The following is an 8,573-nucleotide window of genomic DNA, read 5'->3' on the forward strand; positions in this document are numbered from 1 at the left end:
AGAGAGAGAGAGAGAGAGAGAGAGAGAGAGAGAGAGAGAGAGAGAGAAAGAACTTATGAAGCACTTACTACATTCTGGGCACTGTGTTAATAGGGACCCTATTTGCCTTCAACCTTGCCAATTGGTATTAAGGCTTTTAAAGCAACCAGTCTATTCTACTATACCCCCCAATAAAAATATACATTAAATTGCATGTTGCATTTAGCAGAGTGAGATGCCAAGGAATGTGGTGTCAAAACTTTTCCCTTGAAATTGACAGAATGGAATAGAATGAATCAGTGGCTGCATTACTTGTGTTCTTCCTGTAGTTTATTTTTATTTTTATTTTTTTTTAAAGCAATCAGGGTTAAGTAACTTGCTCAAGGTTACACGGCCAGTTATTTCTGGGTGTGGTGCTGAGTATCTGAGCCTGGATTTGATCCCCAGGTCATCCCGACACTGGGGCCGGTCGCTGAGCCACCTGGCCGCCCCTAAGCAATTGGGGTTAAGTAACTTGCTCAAGGTTACATGGCCAGGTGTTTCTAGGTGGGTGCTAAGTGTCTGAGCCCGGGATTCGATCTCCAGGTCTCTCTCAACACTGGAGCCAGTGCTCTTACTCGCTGTGCTACCTGGCCGCCCCTTCTTCCTGTAGTTTAGCCTATGATGAAATAGAGGGCTTTAGGAACCAAGGATGGTGAGCCAGTATTGCTTCCCAAGGACCCCAGGGAGTGAAGAAAATAATGTTTGAAAACACATGCAAGCAGAGAACTCAGAAGTGTCGGGAACATTTCAGCCTCTCACATCCTCCAGATGCTGGGAGGACACTGCATGATGGAAAATCAAATGATATGGTCATTAGTGGGGAAGTAGGAGGAAAAATTTCAGACTTTGGAAGAAAACCTTAAATTCTTTTATATACACTTTCTACAGCTAGATTGAGTTAGGGTGCCAGGTACAATCTACTTGCTTTCATTATGACTGCAGTTTTGGCTCCCTTTTGGGGTTCCTTTTTGAGAGCTCTCTGCGAGAGAGAAGGTGATGCCCAAGAATGCAAATGCATTGTGGAGTGGGAGAATTTCCTCATAATTTGAAATATTTCACCATCTTCAAAGAAGTGACTACTATTAGGATGGAGAAATGACATATGAATTTGTATCATCTTTCACACAATTAGGAAGGGAGTTAAATTAAGTACTTATTATATATATTGAGTCAACTGAAAGAAAATCAAATCCTATCTTAATCTATTATATGAATCTTACAAGGTTTACTTCTAAGCTTTAAAGGAATCACCAGATTGATAATTACCTACCTTTTGTCTGTAACTACATATTATTAGGATTATACCACTAGCTTATAACTTCTTGTGATTTAATAGTCACGCTATCATTGGTCCAGAAGTAATTTGATACCACATAACTGTTTGGCTAGGGCTTCCATCCAAAGAGATATTTATGCAATTTCTTGCTTTTAAGGAATGGTGAAGGAAATAAAATCACAGAATTAGGGCTTGGAGCAATTGTAGAGGCCATCAATCTAACCCTCTCATTTTACAGATGAGGCAACTGAGTCTCATAGGGGTTCAATAACTTGTTCAAGGTCACATAAGAAATAAGTGACAGAGAAGGATTTGAAACCAGGTCCTATGACTGCAGTCAGTATTCTTTCTACCATGTTGTGTCCCCTCCTTAAATAAAACTGTAGCATGAGAAGAAAGTCTCAGAGCTTCATTCAGGTTTTTAGATGATCATAAATGATGTTGGAAAGGTTTTCAGATAATATGTGAATTTAGAAACACTCAGAGTTCTCTTGAAGATAGAATCAATAGCCATTTCTGAAACACTGGCCTGAAGCACTCAGCTCATTTGCACGAGGGAACAAGGCTGCTGGATTGACACTGATCATGAGATAATAATAATCATGGCAATAATAATAACTAACATTTATTAAAGTTTAATAAATTTAAAATTTGACAACTTTATAAAAATCATCTAATTTGATCTTCACAACAACTTTGAGAGGTAGGTATCCTCATTTTATATCACTAACTGTTCAAGGGTGAGAACATTCAGAGACACTTTAATCTCCAAGATATTACCTAAGTTGTGAGGGGATTTTGTTGTTGTCCAGTTGTTTTTCAGTCATGTCTGACTCTTCATGACCCAAATTGGGGTTTTCTTGGCAAAGATACTGTAGTGGCTTGCCGTTTCCTTTTCCAGCTCATTTTACAGATGAGGAAACTGAGGCAGTGTTAAGTGACTTGCCCAGGATTACACAGCTAGTGAGTGTTTGAGGCCAGATTTGAACTCAGGAAGATGAGTATTTTTGGTTCCAGGTAAGATAACTCTATCCACTGAGCCACCTACCTACCCTTGTTGAGGGTATAGATGCCAAACTATCCAGCTATGTCATCTGCCTGCCTTTGCTGCCAAACTTTTCTTCACCTGAATGAGCATCTTTGGCACTACACCTGGATCTTCATATCCTGGACTTTCAGAATTGATTTTCCCAGACCCTGGGGAACTTAATGAATTAATGTCTGAAGCCCCTACCTTAGAGCTCAACTATTTTGATTCATGACTGAGTGAGTGGAAGTTAATACACTTAGCTGCCTTTATCTATAAGTTGGCTCCAGATTGAAGACCATGCTTCCCCATTCAGATATGCAGCCAGCCCACGTTCCCATCTGCTATATTCTGCCTTGCTCTCTTCTTCCTCTTGGACCAGCTGAAGGCCTCTGAGAAAACCAGTAGAAATGGAACTAAATGTATATAGTTTCCTACTCTCTTATGCTCTTTATTAAAAGCAGAGGGGGCCACAATATGTTATACTCTGGACAACATACTTGTCTCTGTTTAGGAAGTACCTTAGTATATTAAGCCATTTCCAGCTTCAGTTGTACTTTATCTTGTTGTGTCTCTTGTAATTCACCAAAGGCACTCTACATTGACTGATGTCTTTAGTATGTAAAACATCATTACAGAAAAGAATGAATGAATGTATAAATTTAAATTATTTATTAAACATTACTTTGTGGTAGACATAGTGCTAAGAGCTGGAAATATAAATACAATCAATTAAAATTCACTAAGAACTTACTATGTTCCAGAAGGAGAAAAAAGAAGGGATACAGAGAAAAAGTGAAAAGAGTCCCTGCCCTCAAGGAGTTAACATTCTAAAGAGGAACTCCACAAATACAGGACCATGGGGGACAGGGAAAGGAATATCTAGGGAGTCCTGGGATTGTGAGAAGGGCAGACAACTGAAAAGCCCTCTCCAGAAATGATAATGGTATTTATTTGGTTTAGCAAGGTGTGGTAGAAAGGGACATGACCAGATCTTCATATATTTTCTTTGACTCTTCATCCTTTGCAACAGAAGCACATAAAGCTTCAGCTATTCCCAAAGTGGTTATTTTGCAAACATTTAACATGAGAACTGCAGTATGAGATGACAAAATGTCACATGAAATAATTCCTTTCTTATTGACTTTGGATGCATGATAAAACCAACTCCATCAGCTCATTTATTTGCCTCTCCCAGGAGAACCCATGAGCCATCTTTCCATTTAGCTGTAATTTCCTTTTATTTTTCTGGTTTATTTTATAGTAAGAATACCAAGATTGATATGATTCAATTCCTCTAGGAGTAGGCCCACTTTTTGATCATTATACAATGACATTGCTTCATGTATGTTGCACATAAAGTAATGATCACTTGAAATTATACATATGTGTGGAACTTAGGGGATTTTTGTCTTGGAACTGCTTATCGCATATATATTCATGTCTGTTTCTTCAGTTCTATTTTTGTCTGCCGCCCTGTCTCACTTTCTCTACCTGTCTATCCATATATCCATTGTATTAAGAAGACAAGTATGGTTTTTCTGGATAGCAACAATGAAGTCCAAGGGGATGATTATTATATGCTTGTCAATTGATTAATTGATATGGCTTCAGGACATAGTGACTTTACATAATGGTGCTATGATTAGCAGTAGAGGAAATAAAGCCTAGCTACTCTCCACTTACCCTAGTGCAGGGATTATTAATCTGAGGTCTATGAACTTATTTTTTAAATATTTTGATGACTGTGTTTCAATATAATTGGTTTCCTTTGTAATTTTATGTATTTTGTGAATTCAAAAACATTATTTTGAGAAGGGGTCCTTAGTCTTCACAAAACTGCAAAAAAGGTCATTGACAAAATAGAGGTTAAGAATTCCTGCCCTAGAGTGGTCAGTGGCCAATAGTTTCTGGATAGGTATTTTAGCAGCAATACACAACAGCTTTCCTTCTAATGTCTTTGGGCTCTGGGTTTCCAACCTTATCCCTTATCCCAGGATTTTGTACACCTTTTTCCTCATTGTCACAGGTGTCTACTGGGGGAATTATTTTCTATAAATTTACAAGATATTCTATACTATATGGATTTTATAATTAGTGTTTTGTTAGTACAGTTTAATTAAATGTTTTATTTGATTTCTGTTGATTTGCTTGGTCTGTAAGCAGAGTTTGTACTGATGGGGGCTCAAGCTACTTAGGTTTTACTCCTTCACATTGAATCTGATTATGGGAACATTCAGGGGTAGAATGGGAGACCTCCTCTCTCCTCTCTTCTATTATATACAGGCAAGAAAACTGAACAGGTTAATTTTGTATTTCTTCTACAAGGCACACTGCTAAGTCAGTGCTTTCGAATATAGCAAAACTATGAAGCCACCTAGGGTAGAAAAACCTCATATTCTGGAAGAGATTTTTAGGCTTTTTTTTCAGTCCTTAATCTGGGAAAAAGTAGTCCTCTATCATGCAGTTGCTGCCAGCACTGTAATTCATTCCCACACTATCTAATGTAACCCAATCACCGTGTGACAGCCACCAAAGAAGGGGCTGATAGAGATGACCCATCAGAAAACCTTTTTTTTTCCCTCTCAGAGCACACCCTCTCTACTTTGCTCATTCTGTAAAGATGTTTGTTTTCAATCCAGTCCAGGGAATGTTAGAGATTTGTAGTTAATCACTTATCCCTCAAGTGGAGACGTTCTCATTCCTCACCTTGTGCCAATGATGGCTCACAAAAACTGAAACTGGGAGAGGATGAAACTCAGCTCAGTTTTGCTGACCATGTTTTCTTCCCTTGGGGGATATTGGGCTTCCCAACCCAAGTCCCCACTGAAAACTCTCTGTTCTTTACTTATTTGGCTTTGTCATTGGAGATACTTATGAAACGCTTAACAAATAATACTTACTGAGGAACCACTAAATACTAAACATTGTACTAGAAATTATGGGAAGAGTTTACATAATTAAAAGGATAAAGAGCTATAAAGTACCTTGGAGCCCATCTAGCTTGATACTCCCATTTTACAGATGAGGAAACTGAGGCTCAGAAAGGTGAAGTGTCTTGCTGAAGTTCACACTTCACCGACTACCCCATGGTTTCTGCATCCCATGGGGTCTAGAAGCTGAGTTCTCCAAACCTTCGTTTAAGGAGAAAGAACTCAGCTCAAACATCTCATTTCACATCTGCTTACACTACCTTGAGACTTCTTTGATCACTCCACTATGACCTTGATTCAGTATCTTCTCTCTTCACCCCATCACTATTCCGCTTCTTTTTGTATTTTGTCTTCCCCCATTATATGTCAGCTCCCTGAGGGGACAGATTATTTTTTCCATATTTGTATCCCTATTACTTAGCACAGGGTCTGGCGCTTAGGAGGCACTTAATAAATGTTTATTGACTATTATTGGCTCACAGCATGATGATCTATGACTTTTTCCTTACCAAAGGTGGCAAGGGTTGACAGCAATATCACTTACTTTTTCCCTTGCAACAAGTGGAATGATTGCTTTCTTTTCATTAGAGATTCCCACATGGCTGCAAAACCTTCTTAAATGTCTTATTATCACAGTCCTAGGCTACTTACAGAGATAGGAAGTGGAGGCTTTGAATTAAGTGGAATCTTGTAGGGTCTCAGAACTTAAGATCTTTTAATGTAGTTATAAAGACTAGAAGCTGAGTAACATGCAACTTTGATTGGCATGGACAATCAGGAAATCTGCTAATTATTTATTTTTAAATGAATATAACCCATGGCCTTACATAGATCCAGTTTCACTCCTGAAGACTTTTTCAATAACTAATATGCTCTTTCTCTCATTTTGCCCCAGCTCGTTTTCAGTCAGGGAAATTCAAAATGTAGCTCACTTCTAAGGTATCTGAGTCAGCTCCTCTGCTAGTAACCAAATCAACCAAAAAGTATTTTGAACATAAGTATTTATTTTTTTTGTTGTTCAGACCTATAATTTCATCAGTATAGGGAACTCCCAAGCATAAACATTTATTTCAAAATAGATAAAAACACCAATGGGAAATGGACCTGAACTCAGCAGCACAGATCAAGCCCATAACCTCAAAAAGGAAGTGCCTGCAATATAAGATGAAGCTGGGGCTTCTTTGGTGGAGACCTTATTTGTTTCTCCTCTTTGCTTTAGTCCACTTGCCTCCTGTTTCCCCTGGAGTCTTGCCCTGTTTGCATCCATTGACTCTATTCATTTGTACTGTTCAGCTTAAGTTGCTTGTCATGACTATATACATTTTGACTTAGCTCAGAAAGCTTCAGGCACTGACCTACCAGTCAATTCCTCCACTGCTGGACTGCTTACCCTCATTCTCAAATGGTACCTTCAGCTGTACACATGTAACTTTCTTCCCTCATCCCTCTTTTGCTCACAGGCCACGCATGCTCATTGCCTTTGTATAATGTGCCTTTGTTCACAACATTTTGGGAAGTGAAATCTTTCCCTACCGTCACCATCTCCACTATAGAACTCTTATGCATGGATCAGGAATTGCTCAAATTTTTATGAATTCTCTTGGGATGAGGAGAAACCATTTCACTGGCAAAGTTCTAAGTAATTTCTGTTTAGTTTTGCTGGTAGACTGCTTGCTTCAGTAAAGATAATACAAGGATTTTTTAGGTGAATATCGTGTGATATATGGTAATTCCTACATATAGAAAACATAGGCCAGGTGATATTTTTTGAACTGCTGAGAGTGGGATTACTAACTAAAGCTTGATAGAAGCCAGTATTTCTTCTTTCTCTATTTTTAAATTTTCTTAAATGTCATTTAGAATCATGTTATCTTTATGTAAATAAAGGAAAAGTGGACATGATGCATGTAAAGGTTCCCAAAGTGGGTAAAACCACCCCCTTGGGAATATTGGAACAATCCAATGGGGTAGTAGTAGCCTTGGGTGAAATTGGGGGGTGTTGAATAAAAAAAAGGGGGTGGTGGAAGCCTACGCAAAGAAGAGAGCATAAAATTTGAAAAACTTCGTACATTTTTCATCTGTTATGTAACAGAGTTAAATAAAGTGATTACGTTATTTTCCAAATAAATACACAAAATGCCAGTTATAACCAATCAGTGATCAAGTCTACCAACAGGTCTTAACAAGCAAGTGTTGGCAGGTGAGCTGTAGCGCATTGTTGGAAAGTCCAGTATGCATCGACAGGAATATGTGTGTGTAATAACTTATTTACAATATAATTCTATACAGTTACATGACACAATATGTGTCATCAAAATTTCAATTCAGGAAAACTACAAATTTGCAATAAATTATTATATTTAAGATGTGCCATTTAAAAAAAATTATATATTTTTTGAAATGATGCAAATTTTTAAAAACCATTAAAAGGTTAAAGATAATAGATTTCCAAGGGGAAGCTGAGTATTTTCTTTTTTTCTTTTTGGAGGGCAATTGGGTTTTAAGTAACTTGCCCAAGGTCACACGGCTAGGTTTTTTTGTTTGTGTGTGTTAAGTGTCTGAGGCTGGATCCAAACTCAGGTCCTCCTGACTCCAGGACTGGCACTCTACTCATTGCACCACCTAGCCACCCTGATGCTGAGTATTTTCTTTGTTTGAAAAGGGAGTGGTAGACCAAATAAATTTGGGAACCTCTGTTAATAGACAGACAAAAAATGAGATAGCCTCTGCCTTTACTGAGTTTACCTTCTTGGGGTAGGGGAGAGGAGAGAGAGAGGAATGTCTTGTACATAGAATATTAAATACAAAAATACTGGGCATACTGGAGAATGGTTCAACCAGAAAGTAGGGAAAGATTCTGGAGGCTCTAGCTTTCAACATACATAAGAGAGAAAGTACAGAAAGGTGAATTTTGACTTGTTTGAGAAATTGGTGAATGAGATGACAATATTATGGATTTGGGAGGGCTGTGAAAGCAGTTCAGTGGTGCTGTGGATAGGTTTCTGGGCCTGGAGTCAGGAAAACCTGAGTTCAAATCCAATCTCAGACACTTACTAGTTGTATGACCTTGGACAAGTTATTTAACATCTGCTTGTCTCAGTTTTCTCAAATATAAAATGGAGATAATAACACCATCTATCTCCCAGGGTTGTTGTGAGGATCAAATGAGGTAATATTTGTAAAGTGCTTATCACAATGCTTGGCACATACTAGATACTATATAAATGCTATTATTCTAATTATTATTCTTATTAGTGAATAGAATTTGAAGAGAGAGAGAGAGAGAGAGAGAGAGAGAGACAGAGAGAGAGAGAGA

This window comes from Petaurus breviceps, unplaced genomic scaffold (genome assembly GCF_028583685.1).
Source record: "Petaurus breviceps papuanus isolate PSGF00001 unplaced genomic scaffold, PetGlider_PUasm1.0 90977, whole genome shotgun sequence".
NCBI classification, from domain to species: domain Eukaryota; kingdom Metazoa; phylum Chordata; class Mammalia; order Diprotodontia; family Petauridae; genus Petaurus; species Petaurus breviceps.